Source organism: Perognathus longimembris, chromosome 9 (assembly GCF_023159225.1).
Source record: "Perognathus longimembris pacificus isolate PPM17 chromosome 9, ASM2315922v1, whole genome shotgun sequence".
NCBI classification, from domain to species: domain Eukaryota; kingdom Metazoa; phylum Chordata; class Mammalia; order Rodentia; family Heteromyidae; genus Perognathus; species Perognathus longimembris.
In genome coordinates, this window is record NC_063169.1 from 17,886,007 (window position 1) to 17,908,778 (window position 22,772).

Sequence of the window (22,772 nt, forward strand, 5' to 3'; positions counted from 1 at the left end):
ACACTTTTCTCTGAATTTATAACTAAAATACAAAACTTCTTTTCTCAGAAATCCTGAACTTTTCTTGAAAGCTTATTTTAGTTACTTGGTACAAGGAAATAGATACTATTCAATTCATTCTTAAACCATTAAATTGCACACAAATACTTCTTAAAGTTGGAAAAATGCAACGGTGTTCATTTTAAAATGCAAATCTTGCCCAGTTAAGGTGAATACTGAGCCCAACCTATGATTTCCAATAAATCTTCATAGAAATACTTTGTCAGCTTTTTACTTCAATTTTTTTATTTTTAAAAGAGGGAGTAACAATGTTCAAGAAATGTGCTCAGTACCTTATGCATGTCACTATAACCCCTCTATACATCACCTTAACAAAAAAATTAAATTTAAAAAAGAAATGCTAAAATTATCATTAGAAACAATTTTGCAGAAAAATACTTTTGTTTTTATAAGCACATACTAATCATACAAAAGAGCTTCTTTGTGATAGTTCTATACATTCATATATAATGTGCTTTGATCAAATTCAGCCCTTTTATTACTCTTTCTTAACCACACTCTCTCCCTGCTTGGCTTTTTACATTTTTTGGTGAGTTTCATTTTCCTATTCTCACATTTATGTAACATAATTTGATTGTATTTGCCTTCCAATGCCTACTCCTTTTCTCCCCCCTCTCTTTTTGCTCCCCCCAAAAACAAAACTCAGCCCACCTTTTACATTCACCTAGATCTCACATAAGAGTAAACACATGCAGTATTTGTCATCTTGCTCCACATCAAATTTTTTTATTCATATTATGTACTACTTTTACCCTATAACTTTGGGTATGAACAATTCCTTGCATCCTATAAATCATAACACATGACAACATTTCTTTTTATTTTAAAAAGAGGCTTTTGAACATAAGCTACAGCAATAGTCATCTCCTGCCAAAAATAATAATAACCCTTGTAGATATCTGCCTGCAGGAAGGCTCCTCTATAGCAACCTGTAGCCTGCCCACGAACCTTAATTAGTTTGAGAGATCATGATACAGAGCCTCTTCAAACTGGACAGGAGTGGTAGGTCTCCATGCAGAAATAGAGCAAGCTTTTGTAGCAGGTAATTTAAGGAGCAGCAACAGGCTAATATGTAGACAAGAGAGGGTGCAGCATGTGGTGTGGTTCTCAGCAGAGCAGCAGGCCCCTAATGAGGCCCAGTAGTGGATAGCAGCTGGTAAACTTGGGCCTCAAAATAGGAGGCTCTGAGGGCCTTTATTTGCTAACAAAAGACTGCAAATTGCTTAAAGGCCCAAGTAGGCAATGAGAACATGTTCATATGGTGAGCCAGGATATAAATTTTCAAAACAAATATTACAATATATGAATTTACATTGCAATGAGAGGGTCCTATGATTGTCGACATTTTGATAAGAATAGATACAGAAAAATTGGCTATTAAATTTTGTATAAGAAACTCACCACCTGCCCCTTCCATCCATTCTGGAACATCCAGAATAAATGCACATGGTGTGTGCTGTAGCTGTTTGTGTAATAACGTCATCCTCAGACTCTAGCCCCAGACTTTAACCAGTTAAACCACCAGACTGTAGCTAACAATTGAAACATGTTCTGAAGAAGAATACAAAGTTAAAGAAATGTGTGTCTGATGAGATTTCTTCTTAGCTGCCTAATAATAAATTAATGATATCACAATTACATAAACCACAGGCAAAGCGCAAATCTGTCAAAATAAGGAAAAAATCAAGACTGAACTAATTTTAGAGATTGACAGTAACAAAGGTTCTTATAGATATGAACATACTTTCTGTATTCTGTACATTTTTTTACTCATAGCAAGCATTCTCTACAGTTGCTGTACCAGCAGCCACCAAAATTTCCACAAGGAAAAACACCCAAATGAACCTTAAACGTAGGATTTTGTTAAAAGCAGAATCTTCTCCCCTGCTTGTTTCCTAGCACTACAGGAAGCAATCTTCAGTTTGGAAATTCTGGATCTCTGGAGAAAACATCATTTTTCTCAGCTTATTTTAAGTTTATTTGGCAAAGAAAAAATTGTGTGCCTGTGCGTGTGTGTGTGTGTGTGTGTGTGTGTGTGTGTGTGTGTGTGTTATCAGTGCTGGAGCTTACTTGGAACCTAGAGTGAGCTTTTTTAGCTTAAGGTTAACACTCTGCTACTTGAGCCACATCTCCTCTCCCAGATTTTTAGTAGTTAGCTGAATATAAGAGTCTCACAGACTTTCCTGCCCAGGCTGGCTTCCAACAGCAATGTTCACATCCCAACCTCCTAAATTGCTGGGATTATAGGCATGAGCTACCAATGTCCAGCAAAAATCGTATAGAGTTGACATACAGCACCATGACCTTATATACATACATACTGTGAAATGATTACCACAACCAAAATAATTGATGCTTCCATCACCTCACACAGTATTTTTAATTACAAAGAAGAATCCCTCCACATGTCATTATAATTCTGTGTGTGCTGTTTTTAGTGGGGAAATAAGGTCCATCTTGCTCCCTCACAGATCCAAAGTACAGAAAGACCTAGAAAACCAAGTCTTCAAAACAAAGGTCACATGCCATACTTTGCTGATTTTCTTATAAGATCCTGAACCACTCATTTAATCTGAGATCAATTCTCTTAGCTTTTCTTAACACTTAACCTAATTGCAAGGCTTCATTACTCTGTTGAAATTTTTGGATCACTGTACTTGTAATTCCATGATCTATCATTCAAAGAACTTTCTGAGTCCCATTTTTGCCATCCTCTGCACATCTAAGTCTTCACCAAGTGTCTCCAGTCCATCTGAAACACGCTTCCATTCTGTAGCCTTGTTCAGAGGCAGCCCCCACCACCTAAGCTCTGCATCAATGCTGAAATGACAGCCTAGGACAAAACACCACTCAGCCTTCAATTGCCCCACATTCTCTTCTTTACTCTGTCCCTCTTCAACCTTTAGTTGAGGGACAGCCGTGGTTCCTTTTCCCAAGGGACCCAATACTGATGTCTTCCCCACTAAATGCCTTCCACCCACTAAAGTGGACTTCACACTGGCCTAAAGTTTCCACTAGTGCTATTAGGCAGTGGAGAAATTTTTACAACATGAGGACTAGTGGAAGGAAAGCAGAGTACCTGGAGCTGTGTGGGGGGAGGGGGGGAAACTGACCTTGATAGAAGATCTGTCACCTTGATTCCTTTTTGGGAGGTCTTATGCTTCACAGCAGCTATTCAGTGAGCAACCTTCTCTGCCACACATGGCCACCATGAACTGTGCCACACAGGGCCAAGCAATAGGACCAGGCCAACCATGGACTCTGAAACCTCTGAAACGATGAGCCAGAATAAGCCTTACCTCCTTAGAAGATGATAATCTCCATTATGTTATTACAGCAAAAGAAAGGTGAATAATACAGGGGCCATTCCCTTGGCAAGCATGAATTTTCCAAGCCTTCTTCTGCTTCTACATGGAGTACATCATCCCTACTTCTCATATCAGGTCTGATTCAACCATATCTCTTTATTCATGCATCCTCCATTCAATTGTTTTCTAACTATTGGCTGTGCATTGGTACTAAACCTAGACTGTACTTAACAAATCAGTTTTCTGCTAGCTCTTAAGTGATTTTTTAAAGCATGTTATTAATGGTTCTGAATGAGTGAAGTACAACAGTATTAATTCCTAGTAACCCAGAAATGCACATTTGGAATGATTCATGCTACAGGCCTCTTTCTATTAACAAAGATAATTACATTACCCAACAGTAGCAAATTCTTTTACCTCACACACACATTTATTCACCCCCCCACACTCTTTCTCTTTCCCCCTCAACTCATTAAACCTTATTCATCGCTCACAATATTCTAAGTAACAGCCTCACTGGAAAGTGTCTCACCATACATTGATGAATAGGGTAAGAATTTGATCAACAGAAAATGTGAAAAATAATTAGTTTAGGGAAAAAGGGTAAAGATGTGTAGCTTCACCCTTTTCCTGCTCACTCCATGTACTCCCTACCGAGGCAGAAACTGTCTTCATGCCAGTTAGTTCTGATTGTCCCTGGCATATCACGAGAAAGGCTCCTGCAACAAGGACAAATTACACTATAAACAGTATGCTTAGGAAGCTTGTCTTCTTAATCAGGCTTTTTCCATTGTTGTAGCTATTGACTCTTGTTGTTGTTTAATATTTTATTGTTACTGCAAAGATGATTTTTGGATGCTGGGAATATGGCCTACTGGCAAGAGTGTTTGCCTCATATACATGAAGCCCTGGGTTCGATTCCTCAGCACCACATATATAGTAAAGGCCAGAAGTGGCGCTGTGGCTCAAGTTGGCAGAGTGCTAACCTTGAGCAAAACGAAGGCAGGCACAGTGCTCAAGCCCTGAGTTCAAACCCCAGGACTGGCCAAAGAAACAAAATAAAATGATTTTCAGGGGTTGAAATCATGTAAGTCTGGTAATGAATATATTTCTTTTTGGACAATGTCACCTATTCCCTTGCTCACCCCCAATTTTTCCCTCTCATGCCCACCACAAGTTGTATAGTTTGTTTTCAACATGGTTATCCTTGTTTTTAAAAACACCATTTTTTGTTTGTAATTCACGCAATATTGAAGTAACAATTTGGGGCTCTCAATGCAGATCCTTCCTGGTGTGGTTCAGTAAAGGCCTGCAAGTAAAGTGAGCAAGTAAGCCCCACCTCCCCCACCCCTGTCACCACTATCACTTCCCCTTGCTCCTGAAGCTTCTTCAAATCCTGATAAGCTGAGCCCATCAAAAGTCCCCAGTGCATAATGCTTGTTCAATTACAAAGTCCATTCAACTTAATTATAGATCATAATGAAAATACCTGCCTCAGGCTAGAGGAGTAGTCTGGTCGGAAGTAAGAGAATAGGAGCTAGAAAGCAGGGGCCAAGCAAAGCACCAGGCAGCCAGGGTTGGTGGCCTTAGGGGTCAGTCATTTGTCACAAGCTGTAGTTGTTGAGCTTCTGGCAAAATTACCTAACCTCTGAGATGCTATACTGTAGCTCTCCTACTGACAGATGGAGCCTTTAGTTAAAATACTCCCAAGGCTTTGAATGAAAAGAGTTGAATGTTCTACAAAGTTTATTTGTGGTTTTCTTATTGCAAATTGCTTTCCCTCATAAAAAGATGATTACTAATGTAGACTTCACAACAATCTTTCTCTAATTTTACCAAAAAAATTACAGCACTATAGTGTTACTAACTTGGTTATTAGTTGTTACAGCTATAAAAGTTGTACCTTATTGGCAGATATTTTCATTTGTGTAACTTCTCCAGCTGTAGTTATATTTGAAAATAACATTATTGTACATAGCACAATTGGTTTTTCAGTTTCTGATTTTTTTACTAGGCAAAACATACTAAAAAGACAAGGGGATAAGAACCTCCTTTGTTTTGTTTATCAGCATATGCACAGTGCCTAAGACACTATCTGCCCCTGAAATAGATCTGTGAATAAATCATGAGCCTGAGCAAATGATATTTGAACTCCGACCTCAGAACAGTGATGAGCGTAACTACGTGAAACATTTGGCTATGAGATAGTGATGTCCAGATGTTCCTCATCTTACAGTAAGAGTAGTTGTCACCAACAATAGACTGTATTCAGTTATAGGGGGACACTAGGAAGAGCCCCAATGAAATAAAAAACCTCACCCATCTTTTTTTCATATGACGCAATATTTTTAGATGACAGAGTCATTTTCTTCCTTTTTATCTCAGGGTTCTGGAGAAGAAAGTCATCCTGTCTGAACTGAATCTGAGTACAGAAGGCATCATTGCCCTTAGAATCTATACTTCAGCAACACAAAAACAGCTATAGTTTATGCTTTTGTTCCTATGTCCATAAACTTTCTTCCAGCTGGAAAATGCACCCTTCCTGCAGTGAGGTTATTTCTACCTGAGGTTATTTCTGCCTTCAAGTCTCAATTTGCCTCATTTCCTCCAGACAAAAATCCCTGACTTCCCTTGACAGATCTCTGTATCTCCCACAGAACTCTGCACATTTAACCTCATATATCACATTATGGCTTAAATAATCCTCCTGTGTATTAGCCCAGAAAGGTGAGGCATCATTTCATCGTTTTAATTTACTCAGCTCTTAACCCAATGCTGGACATATAGGTGATGCTCACCAATGTGTGCTAAACTGATCAGAACCCTTGTGTGGAAAGGGACAGAGATAGAGAGGCAAAGGATCGTGGTCATGAAGGCTGCACTCATCTAAGAAACTGCAATATATAAGCAACAGTGTAAGTGTGGCGAGTAGAGCAAAAGCAAAATGTCCTGAGGCCCCATGTGGGCAGAGAGTAAGGAAGGAGTGGGGAAAGGACAGAGCACAGTTGCTATGACACTCTCACTCCACTGAAGGTTTGAATTTAGTCCTGTAGAAATGATCAGACTGAAAACAGCCTCCAATTTCAATTCTTCTGCCTCTGTGCCCTTAGTAGGTAGGATGACAGCCATGCACCACCATGCCCAGCTAAATCACATGTTAATTCTGAGTTAGATTGCTTTATTTATAGTTGTTTGGATGCTTCATGCTTTGAGTTCTATAACTTTCTATAACTTTCAAGCAGAATTAAGAATGTAACTGCAGCTGTGCTTAAATTTGGTTATAGAAAAGCTAAAGGTGAGATATACTTTGCTTTTCTTGATAAGCAAGGTCTTTATGATGGGAAACCGCCAAGTTAGAAACAAAATGCCATTACTAGCGAAATATAGTTTAAGAGAGACATTATACAGCATTTCTGTGCAATCGGAATGTGCACATTGTGATCCACTTAGGCCAAGGTTTCCTGACAAGAATGTATTCTTTGTGACAAGTTAAACATGGGCAAAAAAGCAAGACTTTATCTCAAAAACAAAGCACAAATAAAAGATTAAGACTATGGCTTAAGTACAGCTTTGCTTAGAATATGTAAGGCTATGAGTTTAATTCCCAGTATGCCTCCCCCACAAAAAAAAAGAAAAAAGAAAAACTGGTTGAAGGAGAGGAGAGAAGGGAGAATGGTACAGGGATGAGTATAATCAAGAAGTATTACATACATAAATGGATTTGTTAAAAGGAAATTCCCTTGTACACCTAATTGATATGAATTAAAAAGCAAGAGAAATAACATGCAGTTTATTTTCCCCTTAAAACACCATGACTGAACTTTCTGTAGATGATTAGTACACCCAGTACATAAGATTCATCAGAACAAGAGAGAATATCTGCTTTGTGAAAAAGCATTTCAAATTAAGCCATCTTTAAATGTCATAAAAAGAACGACCCTATGTCAGAAATTTCGTTCAAAAGTCTTCTTTTGATACTTTTAGTCATTATAGCCAACGTGCATTATGTAAAAATAATGGGAAAGAGAAAATTGCACTCAGAACCTGCCTTTTGGAATGGTAACCCTTTTGTACAACAACCTGATAATTAAAAGCAAGTGCAAGATGTTAATAAATGAGGTCACCTTGTAGGCTTTCAGTTTGAGTAAATTTTGTCAACACTGAATTAAATAAATAAAGGTAGGTGTGCTTCTTTGCTGAAGGATTTCTCAGAGCCATTAGTATGTTAATACGTATCAACACTCTGTAAGAGAACAACATCTTACACAAGACTTTACCCATACATGGAGCCACTACAGAAGAAGTAGATGCTAGTCCTTAAAACCACAGACACCTTCCCAGCGACCTGTCCAGCCATGATATGGTCCCAGCTTCCTGCAAAACCCCACCTGGAAGAGGCAGATGGCAAGATGAACCAGCTACAATCAATTAACTTGGGAAATTAACTAGTGAAAAGTTAAACACTCAGACTTCTCCTCAAAAAAAAAAAAAAACTCCCTATGCCATTTTAACAATACAGTGACTTATCTTTTGGTTAGATGGAAATATCAAAGGAGAGTATGACTATGCATTGAATAATGCATTGCCTTAGATCTAGCTTTATTCCAAAACTAAATTTAATTGAAACTGTGGATCAAAGTACCCTTGGGAAAAATCTTTCAAAATTATGGACAAATAAATTAATTTGGAGGCTAAGGAAAATGGAGCACATGGGAAAAATCACAACTGATTGCAATATAGGCTGGAATGTCAGCAGACAGGACCTGACAACAAAAGTTGTGAGAGAGATATAGCAGAGTCAACTCTTATTATCCAAGTGCTGCCACACACAGGGTCCCTTGTAAGAAAAGCAGCCATTGGCTCCTGATGACCCAATTTCCTCACACTGTAAAGTGATCCCAGCACTCCTATCACAACTGAATGGACGGGGAATTGAGTGAATCCCAAATGTGACCAAATGGGGACAGACACAGCGAAGTGAGGCCTGAGTGAAAAACCTTACTTCCCTTTGCACTGCTTCTTTCTGGTGTCAATTTCCACCTTCTGCAATTGGATATCCCACCTTCCAATGGAAAGTGTTCTGGCTCTGCCCAGCATCAGTGGCTTATGCCTGTAATCCTAGCTACTCAGAAAGCTGAGGTTTATAAATCAAAGCCAGCCCAGGCAAGAAAGTCCATGAAACTCTGATCTCCATTTACACACCAAAAGTGCTGGTAGTAAAGCTATGGGTCACATGATAGAGAGCTAGCCTTGCGCAAAAGAACTCAGAGATAGCACCCAGGGCCTGAGTTTAAGCTCCAGGACTGGCACCAAAAACAAAACAAAAAAGTAATTTATTGATGCTTTGTAACTAACTGGTGTGAAAGAATTTTGCAAATGCTGTAACTACAATGTACTTTCTAACAGAGAGACTGTTTGGATTAGGATATCTATAGTTTGATAATTAATTGGGAAGGACATAAACTCCATAATTAACTCAGAGATAAATAAATGTTATATTATTTTTTATTTAATTTTATTAGCAAGGTGATTAAAGAGGGGTTACATACATAGGGTTTAGATACATAGGGTAGTGAGTACATTTCTTGTCATACTTGTTACTTCCTCCCTCTTTTTCTCCCACCTTCCCTCCCCCTCAGTCCCTCTTCCCTCTCTGAGTTGTACAGTTAATTTCCAACATATTGTCTTGTGAATATTGCTGTGGCATTGGTTTGCCTTTTATCCTTTGTCTCGCCATTTTGATGTTCCCCTTCCCTTCCTAATTCATATAAGCATATATACAATACCCAGGGTACCAAAATCAAATAGTGCGATAACAGTGGTTAAACCATAGGAAAGAAAAAGGCATAATTTCACATAGTACATTGAAAATAACAGGGGCTGGGGATATGGCCTAGTGGCAAGAGTGCCTGCCTCGGATACACGAGGCCCTAGGTTCGATTCCCCAGCACCACATATGTAGAAAACGGCCAGAAGCGGCGCTGTGGCTCAAGTGGCAGAGTGCTAGCCTTGAGCCGGAAGAAGCCAGGGACAGTGCTCAGGCCCTGAGTCCAAGGCCCAGGACTGGCCAAAAAAAAAAAAAAAAGAAAATAACAACAACACTGATAAACCACTTGTTCCCATAACTTGGAGTTCATTTCACTTAGCACCATCTTATGTGATCATATGCACATAGCTATTGAGCTATTGTAATCATCTGTTAAGGCTATCCTAGACATTTACTAATTATTACCCATGAGAGAAACTATAGAATCAATAAAACACTTATACCTTAAAGTGGATTTTTGAAGAGATACCATTAATGACCTACCAATGGGAAATGATAATATAATGTGATTTCTTACATATTCTAAAAACACACAAATTTTTCAATGCAGCTTCTCAAGAGTTGCCAATGCAATCATTGGTTTCAATCTTCTACCCGTTATCAAGCTGCAACAAAAAAGAGAAAGCTGCTCTGACCATCCTATGGCTAGGCAAAGTTGGGTAGCTGAAAGAAATAGAAACTATGTATAACCCAGAGGTTATAGATGCTCCGTTCTCCTCTTTTAACTGTACACGATGCACTAGTCTTGATTTTGAGATGAGATGAGATAAGGTAAGTGTAAAACTAGGTCAAAGGAAGTCAACATTAGCCTCACTGTCATTTAAAACATTGCTTAAGCTAAGTACTGGTGGCTCCTGCCTATAATCCTTGCTACTCAAAATGCTGAGATCTGAGGAGCTGTGTTCAAGACTAGCCTGGGTATAAAAGTCTGTAAGACTCTTATCTCCAATTAACCATCAAAAAGCCAGAAGTGCAGTTGTGGCTCAAATGGTAGAGCGCCAGCCTTGAGCAAAAAAATCAGAAACAGCATCCAGATCCTGAGTTCAAACCCCACCAACTCTTCCTTAAAAAAACAAACAAAAAAAACCTTTCTTATAGAACAGAAACCTATACTTTTTCCACATTCTGTTAAGTACCATCATAAGATGCAAGCTAATATTTTTAAGTGTCTCCTCCAAATTTATCAGAGCTTTTCTATTACCAAATCATGTTATATATTTAAACAGACCTTCATAGGAAATCAATAACTTGCCCCAATGATATTCTCCTTTAGTACAAATAATTCATTTCAAAAGATTCCACTAAAAATATATATCAACCTAAAATTTCTTTTCAAAACATTGCCCCACTGCAGATGACTAACAACTCTGCCCATGCCACTATAATGAACCAACCAGTTTCCACGGCTGGAAATCAGCTCTAAGCAGTCTTTTGTTTGCTTATTTGTTTGTTTGCATCTGTCAGAGGCAAAGCCAGGGGGTCTGAATATATAAAAGTATCTCACACTCAGGAGGAGACCCTCAGGCCTTTGTGTCAGTAGATATGCAAAGAACCTCAAGTAAGTGTGGGAAAATAGCAACTGCAGAACAGAATCTGCCATACGGCAAGACTTAACACAGAATTTTTTTTTCTGGTTTACCACAGACAGATGGAATAACAGAATAATAGCCTTGGCCAAAGGGTCTCCTGAGCTACTCTCTCCATTGTACATGTATAACTGAAACGGCAAAAACACAAAGGGATGATACTTAGGAACCAGTATTTCCTAGAGAGCAAAGGTCTCTACTGTTCACTACTTCATCAAAAAATGGGGAAAAGAGATGGATGCAACATGCTCCCCTGTGTCTTTCTAGAAGGTCAGTGCATCTGTTTATCAGGGTCAACCTTGCTCCTTTAGTACCAATCTTCTCCCTCAATGCAAAGCCAAGCTGCTCAAGAAACGACAGCCACCGCTTTAAAAGGCTGAATCTTGCTGGGGGCTCTGGCTGTAATCCTAGCTACTCAGGAGGATAAGATCTAAGGATCGAGCTTCGACGCCATCCTGGAAAGGAAAGTCCAAGAAACTTTCATCTCCAATTAACCACCAAAAAACCAGGAGTGTCACTTGGCTCAAAGGGGTAGAGCACTAGCCTTGAGCAGAAAAGCTCAAGGACAGGGCCCAGACCCTGAGTTCAAGCCCCATGACAGACAAAAAGGGCTGTGTCTTAACTCAGCACCACCTAAAATGTCAAGCCTTGCTCTTTGGAAACGCAACTGGTATCAACCACTGTACCAGTTTTCTACAGGTACTTTTCACCAAGGCAAAAAGCAACCAAACTGAGGAGCTGACAGGAGCAGTTTCAGTCACCACTGTGCAGATGTGCTGTCTTTATGATGGAATTGTCCTGTCACTCCCCACAAATAAGATCAAGAAGAGGAGAACATTGTTCTAAGCGTTTTTCTCATCTCAGCAAGAACATTTTTGAAAATTAGCATTAAATTGTAATCATGAAATAAAGGAAGAAGGATGAAATGACATTACATAGTGAAAATAAGTTTCACTTTCGGGCCATGAGTTTGTTGTTGTTGAAGCTAGGAGATGAAAACATCATTGGGTTTCAACATTCTCTTTTGTGCACATTTCTCTGTTTTTGAAGTTTTCTATAATAAAGTTTTAGTTGCCCTAAGCTTCTATAACTCTTAAGTTTTTCAGATAAAGTATGGTTTCCCTATAAAAATGTGATACAATATTCATTTTAAAGTTTCTTTTTCCTGAATTTAAGAAAATAACACAGTAGTTAGGTCTGGTGGCTTGAGCTGTATAGCAAAAGCTTGTCTCAAGGAGAGATGGGGGAGAAAAAGAGGAGGAAAAGGAGGAGGAGAAGCAAGGGAGGGGTAGAAAGGAGAGGAAGAGGGGGAAGGAAGAAGAGAAGGAAGAGGAAGAGGAGGAAGGGGGGGCTGATTAAAATAGGAACCTGTTTCTAAAAACAAGTATTGCCTTAAGGAAATGATTTCTTTTGGAGGGTTACTTTTTTAAATTTTGGTTTTAGAAGTCTAGGCCCTGCCTGTAAAGAACAAAGATGGGTTTTAATACTGTTTGTGGAATGTGTTTAAAGGATTGATTCTACAACCTTTCTATATTTGGTAGTACTTCTAACTTCGATTTCTTTACCATTCACAGTTAATGTTCATGTTCTGCTATGCAATCATTTATATGCACCTTTCTTTAATTTTTTTTTTTAGATTTTCCTGGATGTATAGTTTAAACAACAAAAAAGTCTATTTAAAACTGTAGCAGTAGTTTGCAGTTCTAGCAAAGAGGAAAGTTGTGGGGGTAAACTTTGTATTTTCTTTCTTATAGAAGCTTCTAAGAAGGTATTTTTATATGTTCTTTTTAACAAATATTGTATACAACTTTTAAGGCATCAATGTTTGGATCAAAACAAGACCCAGTTTATTTTCTGCTTGCTGTAAATTAAGCAAACATGCTATAATAAAAACAAAATGAAGGGGGTAAAAAAAAAAACAAGTATTCCCTTAAGACAAAAACCTAAGAAGAATATGATTCTGCTTCTCTTTCAGAGACATTTTAATGAATTCATGGAATTTTTGTAAAATTCCATTTTCCTAGGAATATAATCTTGAGTCAAATTGTGTGCCATGGGAGAAAATTGAAATCACTTTATTTCTATCCACTGAGAAGCTCTATCCCAAACCAAACATTTCTAAGAAAGTTTTTCTGATCTATAGGGTCAACTAATGTATAATAATAATAACCAAACATTTCAGTACAAGTTCAATCTGCTCTTAGCATGTGTGTAAGGTGAAAGAACAAAGTTTCCTGCCTTGTATTCCTGTTTGCCAATCTATTCGCGGGTATATGCTGCAAAGACAACAGATAGAATCTTTCCCTCAGGTCTCTAGCCATAATATTCAAGTGCAAATAATTCATCTGAAAGCCTTTAAATATTTTTTCAAGTAGATATGATTTATGTCATTCAATCATGTTTATGATTTTAAATGATAATATATAGTTGTATCTTTGGTCCAAGAGCCAAAATAACATGGCTTTATATATAGCTAATGAAACAGGATTTTCAGTTAGGTCTAAAAGTGATACTTTGAGAAAAATACATCATACTTCAAGGAATGGATGGCTTGGGTTCACCTTACCTATTGAAAGTAATAAAATAAGTAAAATACTTTCAAGAACAGTCTGTGAGGGCTGGGAATATGGCCCAGTGGTGGAGTGTTTGCCTCGTATGCATGAAGCACTGGGTTCAATTCCTCAGCACCACATGTATAGAAAAAGCTGGAAGTGGCTCTGTGGCTCAAGTGGCAGAGTGCTAGCCTTGAGCAAAAAGAAGCCAGGGACAGTGCTCAGGCCCTGAGTCCAAGGCCCAGGACTGGCAAAAAATAAAAACAAACATGAAACAGGCTGTGACAATTTTCAAAACACCAACTTAATAAAGAGAGAACATTCTTGGTCTGCTAAGAGTATTACAAATTCTATCAAAACACATGAGAAAAAAGAGAAATTTGTTACCTTTTTACAGTCACCAATGCAATACTCACACTGTACTTGACAGAGAATTAGTATACAGAATTGCACCGGATACAGTCCTTACTCTCTGTATCTGCCAGTGAGACAGACATTAATAATTGGCACTCTTCAATCAAAGTAAGAACTGGGGGATGATGGAAATGTGATCTCCTTAACAAGCTCCCTATTCATCAATATGTAGCTTAATAGATAAACAATAAATAATAATACATGTTACCTATCAGTCATGGTTCAAAATTCACAATCCTTTTAAATTGTTGATGCATTATCTATATTTTCTTTTTTAAAAAACACACAGATATATTCGCATCTGTTTTCATTGTACTTGTCTTTCCCTGTTCCTATTATATTCAGCATCTATGTCTGAATACTATTCTCGCCATCTTCTTGTATTTTGTAAAGAAGAAAGGACTATGAAGTGGTCAGTCTCATAGCTCCCTGAAACAACAATAAGTCCTCTTGGACCAGAGTAGGAGTTCAGCAGAAACTGTAATAGAGTTACCACTTAGGTCCAGTATCACAAAAGTAGTAATTACCTACAAACCTGCTGCTTCTCCTTCTCTTTTCTGTCTTTCCCTTGTGACATTCTCCCAGTGACAAGGGCTACAAAACAACCAAGCTTCATATCAGACTGTGGAGAAAGGAAACAGAGGTATATAATAACATTCTTAAGAAAAAGAAGAGCTAAAAACAAAGAGTGTGAGATGAAGTAGTTCTGTTATTTTATAGGAAATATAAAAACAGAAATAAGCATATGTTTTAAGTATTTTCTTGTAGAATTAAATGCAATTGGCATTGTCTATGCTATCAGTGGACGTGATTTAAAAAAAAACAAAAAACAATTTTTAACAAATTCCTGCATGCTATTTTCAATTGCCACAAACCTAGGAAGGGATTTTTGAGTAGCATTTCCACTTTCCTAACATTTGAAACCCTGATTCTCAATAATAATGCCTAATCTTTATAGACAGGTTTACAGATGCGAATGCCTAAGTGTCTTATGAGAAACATACTGTTATTGTTTGCACTAACGCAATGGTGTTATACCATGAGATAGGTAGGCTAAATGTGGCATCACCTCCTGAAGAAGCATAGAAGAAACTCCCAATGACACACCTTGAACTGACACTTGAAAGATAAGTAAGAAGCCAATGGTCAAACATAGATCGGGTGGAGGGTGCTCAGTCAGAGGACACCACGTGTGAAAGCAAAGGAGCATGGCTCTAAGAAGTCTTCATGTACGGCTGGAACAGACAGTGCTGAAAGCAGGACCTGAAAAAAAGGTGAAAAAAATAACACACCTCACAAAAGAGAATTATTAACCAGGCTTCGTTTCTCCTCTGGGTCTCAGGTACTGGTGAGCACTGAAAGACTCTACAAACAGATGAAATCTGAGTTTAGAAAGATCATCCTGACTGTAGTTTAAATGCAGTAATACAGAGGCTGGGAATACGGCCTAGTGGCAGAGTGCTTGCCTCCTATATATGAAGCCCTAGGTTCAATTCCTCAGCACCACATATATAGAAAAGGCCAGAGATGGCGCTGTGGCTCAAGTGGCACAGTGCTACCCTTGAGCAAAAAGAAGCCAGGGACAGTGCTCAGGCGCTGAGTCCAAGGCCCAGAATAGGCAAAAAATAATAATTTTTTTTTTTTTAGGAGGAGCCAAAGCAATGGCTAGTCTTTATTGGGAAGAAGAACCTTTCAGCACCTTCTGAGAACATTAGTGACCTATCTGGTGGGGCACCAGCTTGTAGTGGCTTCCACAACTTGGGCATCACTGAGTTTCCCCTTTGTGCAGCCAGAACCAGATGACAGTACAGTTGTCTTCTTCACAAATGCAGCCCACTATCCTCTTGTTGCTGATGGATGGAACCAAATTAGGGTCTTCCTTGGTGCCTGAAGCTGCTTTGGGAGCTGACATATTATAAGGGTCCAGTCCCTCTCATGTGGCCATCATGATCTCCCTTTCCAGCCCTGTAGCCTGCTCCTCATCAGTAGGAACACCACCTCTAGACGCCATGGAGCGCACCGCGGCCGCCCCACGGGGGCCACGGGCCCTCACGGCCTGCGCGGCCAGCGCCCCGGCTCCACGAAGTAACCTTGACGCCTAATAATAATAATATTTTTTAAATGCAGTAATACCCACACATGCTCAGTGAGCCTCTGCCAGAGAATGTTCAGTGACAGATTAAAAATCACCACCTTTCTAGTCAGTATTTGTAACGTGACCTGTGGAGATATTTAAAGATGTTAAAATATGCCATCCTTCCCCTGCAAGTACCTATAATAAATTGCTATTCAGAATGCATTAGGAAGGATGGTGAATATGGGTTCTAAGACAATGCTAGCCCCAAACTCCAGATCTACTTCAGTACAAGAGGCTCTTAGAAATAAGTCTGTCCAAGCTCTTTACTGTTATGGAGTATATTCATATCTGAATCCCTCCAATTTGTTCTAAATGAGACTGATTTTGGTATTAAAATTACCTTAGTGCTTTTCCCACAAAGGAGCCCAACCTAAAGAAGTAAATGATGCAAATAGGATTTAGCCAACACATATCTGATGATAGCATTCATGGGCCCCATAGCTTTGCCTGGCTTGTGAGAGAGCACGGTTGCACAAGTCTAGAACACACAAGACAAATGGCACATGGTCTCCCTGGTATGCAGATGTTAGAAATAAATAACAAAGAAGCATGACAAAGAGAGAGCATGGGGCGGTTAGCAGATTTTCTGGTGGCTCTGAAGCATGTCAGTGCCTAGTATGTTGCATCCATTATGTTTGATGTCAGGGGTTAAAATAAAAGTAAACTCTGTCATTTTAAAAATATGGATTAGGGGCTAGGAATATGGCCTAGTGATAGAGTGCTTGCCTCACCTACATGAAGCCCTAGGTTACTTTATACATAGTCTGAATCCTTTGATCACTTAATCTGGAGTATCTTCTTCCTAAATATGTACCTTCCTCACCTACTGTCAAAATAATGCACAGAGGACTGTGAATGTGGCTTACTGGTAGAGTGCTTGCCTAGCATACATGAAGCCCTGGGTTCTATTCTCAGCTCCACATATACAGAAGTAGCCGGAAGTGGAGCTACGGCTCAAGTGGCAGAGTACTAGCCTTGAGAAAAAGGAAGCCAGGGACAGTGCTCAGGCCCTGTGTTCAAGCCCCAGGACTGGAAAAAACAAACAAAAAATTAAAATATGGATTATTTCAGCAGGGCACCAGTGGCTCACACCTGTAATCCTAGCTACTCAGGAGGCTGAGATCTGAGGATCACAGTTCAAAACCAGACCAAGCAGGAAAGTCCCTGAGTCTCTTATTTCTAATTAACCACCAGAAAACCAGAAATGGTGCTGCATCTCAAGTGATTGAGCACAAGCCTTGGGCTGAAGAGCTCAGAGACAGCAGCCAGGGTCAGAGTTCAAGATCCTTGGCCAGCAAAAAAAAAAGAGGGGAGGATTATTCCATATTTCTATTTCTTATCTCTTGTCCATAAACAGTCTTATTATTGACTACTAGAGAACAGGAAACAAATATGCCACTATGCTCCCTGCATATGGTATGAGGCAAGGCTCCTCAATCTCCACACTGGTGACATTTGGGACTAAATCATTCTTCATTGCAAAGGACTGTCCTTTATACCATATGATGACAGCAGCATCCCAAGCCCCAACCTGCTACTGGAGGTCCGTAGCATCTTCTCTTTCTAGTCATAAAACTGAAAATGTCACCAGATGTTGCCGAATGTCTCTAGGGAGTCAAAATAGTCCCTAGCTGAAAACCAAATGTAAAGATGCAATCTTAGTTTAAAACCTACGCTGGGCTCTGCATTCCAAGCACCTTTTTTCTTCCTAAATCATGGTGGCTGCTCTTCTGGCGTACATCCACATAAAATCTGCTGTTTATTCCAATCTCTTCAGAGGGAAGTGTGAACACCCTGTTTCTTGACAAATGACTTTGATTATTAGATTGTACCACAATGTGCATCAAAGTACAAGGACAGAGCTTCAGCTCGGCTGTCAAGACAACCGATGCCTCTTCAAGCAAAAGGAAAATCAAAGACTTGTTGGATGCCAGTTGAGTAGGAACCGTAAGCCAAAGGCAAGTGCTGTGGCCACGGCTGAGCACCTGGCACTTCCACATGAGAGCTGAATACTCAAGAAAATTGAGACTTCAAATGAGCTTCGACCTAACAAGCTGCAATTTTGACTCATTGGTGGAGGGAGTGTAGAGGATGAGTTGAAGAAGAAACAGGGGAGAATTCACCATGACAGTCCATTTACTAATTCAGCCAGGAGTTCAAGACAATCTTCAGAATACCGCAAGACAAAAGCGTCATTATCTGTAATTACTGCTTACCAGTAGTTCCGACTGATAACAAGCTTCCTCCGCCAATCTTACCCCGCCATTATGAGAAGAGGCGATTAAACTAATTAACAAATCAACTTTTCTGTGCAACATTGGGCTCAATAGCAGAAAATAATGAGAAAAGGCGAGTTTATTTGAAGGGATGAAATGAGACAGAAAGCTGAAGCTCAAACAATGTTCACAAGGAGCTCCAATAACTGACAAATGTATACATTTTAATGTTAGAAACTGCACATCAGTAAATATGAGGCTATTTGATCAAAGCTACAATTTAAATGAAATGTGCCTTATTTGATTGTAAAAAGCAATCACAATAGTCTTTTCAGCTATAACGTCACTCCATAGGAAGAGAGAAAGAACAACTCTAATATTTCGTTCGTTTGTACTCCTCTCAACCCTCCAACTCTTGAAGGAAGGACAAGACTGTTCATCTATATAACCTATCTGAGTCCTAATGTAGCAGAGTGACCACACAGTGACCCGTACAGAAGCCAAAACCTTACACAATTTTTGAGCCAGTGAGACTGAGGAACTAGAATTTTAATCTCACTTTAATTTTAATTTAAAAACTGATCATCAGTTTACTTATTGGGAAAAGGTTTAATGTGGAACTTGCTTACATGTATCTACTTCTGCAACAACAAATTTTAAGCAATCTAAATAAAGGAAAAGTATATGATAAAAAATGGAGCATTTAGCCAGATGCTGGTGGCACATGACTGTAATCCTAGCCACTCAGAGGCCCAAGGTCGGAGAGCTGCTATTTGAAGCGTGCCTAGGCAGGAAAGTCATGACACTCTTATCTACAATTAACCAGTAAAAAGCGGGAAGTACAGCTGTGGCTCAAATGGTAGAGCACCAGCCCTGAGAGAAAAGGCTAATGGTGCCTAGGCCCTGAATTCAAGCTTCAATGGCACCAAAAAAAAAAAAAAAAAAAGATTTAAATTCAAAGGTGCTAGCTAAAGGAAAATATACAGTAGATTCCAATGAGTAATGAAAAAAAGAACATAAAAATGTCATTAATGTTGATATGCTGACTACATGCTGAAATTATATTTTATATATTGTTTAAAATATAATGTATCATTAAAGATTTTGTTTTTTACCAATCTTGGGCCTTGAACTTTTGGCCTCGGCTCTGTCCCTAAGCTTCTTTTGCTCAAGGTCAGCACTCTACCACTTGAGCAATAGTGCCACTTCCAGGTTTTTTTTTCTTCTGTGATTAATTGGAGATAAGAGTCTCATGGACTTTCCTGCCCTGGCTGACTTTGAACCACCATCCTCAGCTTTGAGTAGCTAGGATTACCAGTATGACCTACCAGCACCTATCTGTTAAAGATAATTTTACCTGGCTTTTTTTTTTTACTTTGTTCAATATCACTATTAGAAAACTTTATTTCTTATTTTTTATATGCCAGTCCTGATGCTTGAACTCAGGGCCTGGGATCTGTCCCTGGAGCTTTTTTGCTCAAGGTTAGAAGTCTGCCACTTGAGCCACAGCTTTATTTCTGGCTTTTTCATAGTTTCTTGGAGAAAAGAGTCTCAGAAACTTTCCTACTGAGGCTGGCTTCAAACCGTGATTCTCAGATCTGAGCCTCCTGAATGTCCGGCAACTTCATATTTTATATTTGACTATTAGCGCTGGTCTGTAGACTGAAGGAATAATATGCAACACACAGAAACCCACCAAAAGCAACAACAGAAATGACATCTACAATGGGAAGACAAACAAATTCAGCACTCCACCCGTAATACCAGCTACTTGGGAGATAGAGATAGTATCCCAGTTCAAGGCCAGCCATGAAAACAAGTTAGCCAGACCTTATCTCAAGATACAATTGCACATCTGTAACTCCAGCTATGTGAGAGGCATAAATAGAAAAACATCATGGCCCAGACTAGCCTAAGCAAAAGGCAAAAGACCTTATCTGAAAAGAAAGTAAAAAGATCTGTACCCTCCCCTCCCCGCCACCCCGCAAGTCAGATATGGTTCAAGTGATAGAGCAATGACGACCAAACACCAATACCACAAGAAAAGAAGAGGAGGAGGAGGTAGGTCAGGGAAGGGGAAGGGGAGAGGCAGAGTGGAGCAATGGTGGCTCATATTTGCAATCCTACTCAGGAGCCTGAGATCTGAGGATTATAGTTCCAATACTGTAGCAACTCTTAACAAGAAATTAGTAGACTGAATGAGCCAGTCTCCTCATATCAGCAAGTCTTCCAATCAGCACAACTTTTTATTTAGTAGTTTGAGAACATAATGGAGTTTTGTACATGGTATGGGGGGGGTGTCTTTTATCCCCAGCATTGATATGATTGAGAGTTCAGAGAACAAGAAAAAAAAGTGGAAGGGGTCAGGACTACAAAGAATAAGTAAATAAGCAGACAGTAGATAAAGGGAACCAATGGATCACAAGGCAAAACCATTCAGAAAGATTAAAAGACTTGAAATCTATATAAAACACAGAGGACATGAGCAATGTAATGAGAAATTTATTTAAAGAGAAACAGCAGCATGCATTTAAGAAAAGGGAGTACTTACTATGATCGTTTACCTGATACAATGTAATAAATAGCACAGAACACATCAGGTGCTTTGTATTGAACTGTTTAGCTTCACTCTATTTTTCATTTTTTGATAGCTGTTTTCTAACCAAAACAAATTGGTACACTCAGAGTCCAGATATTGTCATTGTAAGACCAAAAATTATGCAGATAGAATTTGGATCTTTCAGTTTTCATAAAAGGAAAATTGAGCATCTCCTCTTACTCCAACCACTATCTGTGTTTAACTTCAATATGAGAATGAAGAGCAGCTATTAAGATTTATGGACTAAAGAATAGCCCACACTTCTAATGATGATAAACACTGTTTTGAGTTTTTAGGTGAGTACCTGTGGAAACATTATCCTGTGTATATTTAATTTTCTCCTGGTGCTTCAGAATTCTGGGGAATGAGGCATTATCAGAAAGAAAAAGAGAACCAGGTTTTTCTTTAATCTCATTAAGCTTCCACAGAGCAGGCTGACTTTCCTACAAACCCTTCAGTGACTTTTATTTGTTGCATTCTTCCAAACAGAAGTCACAAAGAAAGGAGCGCTGGTGGCCTGTCCTTTCTCAGTACTTTGGTGAAAGGCCTGGCTATCATTACAAGGATTTCCCCAATTCACTTTTCAGGGCACCTTACCCTGAAATTTTAAGGTTCCTGACCAGAGCAGTGGCCTGAAAACCTGCAAGCACTGCACTTTGCAAACACGTAGCTTGTAGTGCAACCAGATCCTTCGAAAGAAAAGGCTAGAATTAGGCAAGATTACTAAAAGAAAATTTCAATGTAAAAGGAGTTAAACCTTTATCTGAAGTTTTCTTATCTTAAAACAGTATCTTTCTCAAGATTGTTTTCATAAAATAAACTTTGGTACTTTTCTTTATGGTTTAATCCCATGGGCAATAACCAGATACCTTTAATATTACATTATTTTTCCAAATCTGTAGTGTTTAAGTACTAAGAACAAGTTGGAAAGACTCATGATACAAACTACAATTACAATCAACTCTAAAAAGTTCACATATAATGTGTTTACATTTCGTTTATTTTTTCTAGTGCTTATAAATACTCTAACTCGTCTTTCTGTCTTCTAAATAAGGTTTTTGCACCTTTGAAAAGAATCTACTATTTTTTTCACATCCATTTTAACATCTTTTCTGGTTTAGAACTTGTCTCAAGGGAAAACCTTGAAAGAAAATTAAAACTTCATTTTTTAAAGCCCACAGCAATTTATTAATATTTTAAAGCTTTTCAATAGAGTTGCATTCACAAATTGGATTTGCACTGTTTGATATAAAACAATTGTTTTATTCCCACTTCAAGTGCTCCACTGTTTTCAAGCTTGTTAATTAGATGTTTTATTTTTTAAAATACTGTACAAGTTTCTCAAAACTTCGCCTGCACCTGCTCCATTAATGAAAAGATGTCCTTGGAACAACTCCAGTTTATTAAGTGGAAAGCCATTTATTTCACATAAGAATTCAGTCTTTTACCTGTATGCTTTAACATGAGGTAGTGTGCATTGTATTCCTTCACCTTTTATCTGCTGTCAATTAATACAAGCATTCTTAGTATAGAGAGAGAGGGAAGAAAAAAAAGAGAGCGATGTTTGGAATGTCACTTGCATTGCCTGGAGCTTCTATGTGAGTGATGAACCGACATCTCTGTAAAACAATTTTGTGGTTTCTCTTTTAGGCTGGCCCTGTTGGTCTTGCCCTGTCATCCTTTTTCCCAATGAGATTCTGTAGTGTGATCTGATGAGATATAGGAGTAGCATGGAGAGATACAACTGCCACAACTTCTCAGGGATCCTCACAGTTAGAGTCCAATTAGCAAACAGCTTTCTAACATGAAAAAGAAAAAGAAAATGGATCCTGTGGGACCATCCAGACCTTACTAATTCTTGACCAAATCCATTTTAAATTAGTAAAGTTGCTGGGCAATACTAGTTACTCGGGACATTGAGATCTAAAGATTCCAGTTCAAAGATGACCTAGGCAGGAAAGTCCATGAGACTCTTATCTCCATTTAGCCACCAAAAATTAGACTAGACTGAGCAAAAGAGCTCAGAGGCAGCAACCAGGCCTTAAGTTCAAATCCTATGACTGACAATAAATA

General features: G+C 38.8%; 1 long non-coding RNA gene and 1 pseudogene across 1 annotated transcript; one reads left to right on the plus strand and one right to left on the minus strand.

The window, feature by feature from the left end:
- The first annotated feature begins 250 nt into the window (after positions 1-250).
- On the plus strand, positions 251-12,284 carry LOC125357733. Its single transcript, XR_007212191.1, has 3 exons — positions 251-261; positions 10,672-10,674; positions 12,179-12,284. It is a non-coding gene; the product is annotated as an uncharacterized LOC125357733 (long non-coding RNA).
- A 3,100-nt stretch (positions 12,285-15,384) lies between these two features.
- On the minus strand, positions 15,385-18,202 carry LOC125357550 (annotated as a pseudogene).
- Between the last annotated feature and the right edge of the window lie 4,570 nt (positions 18,203-22,772).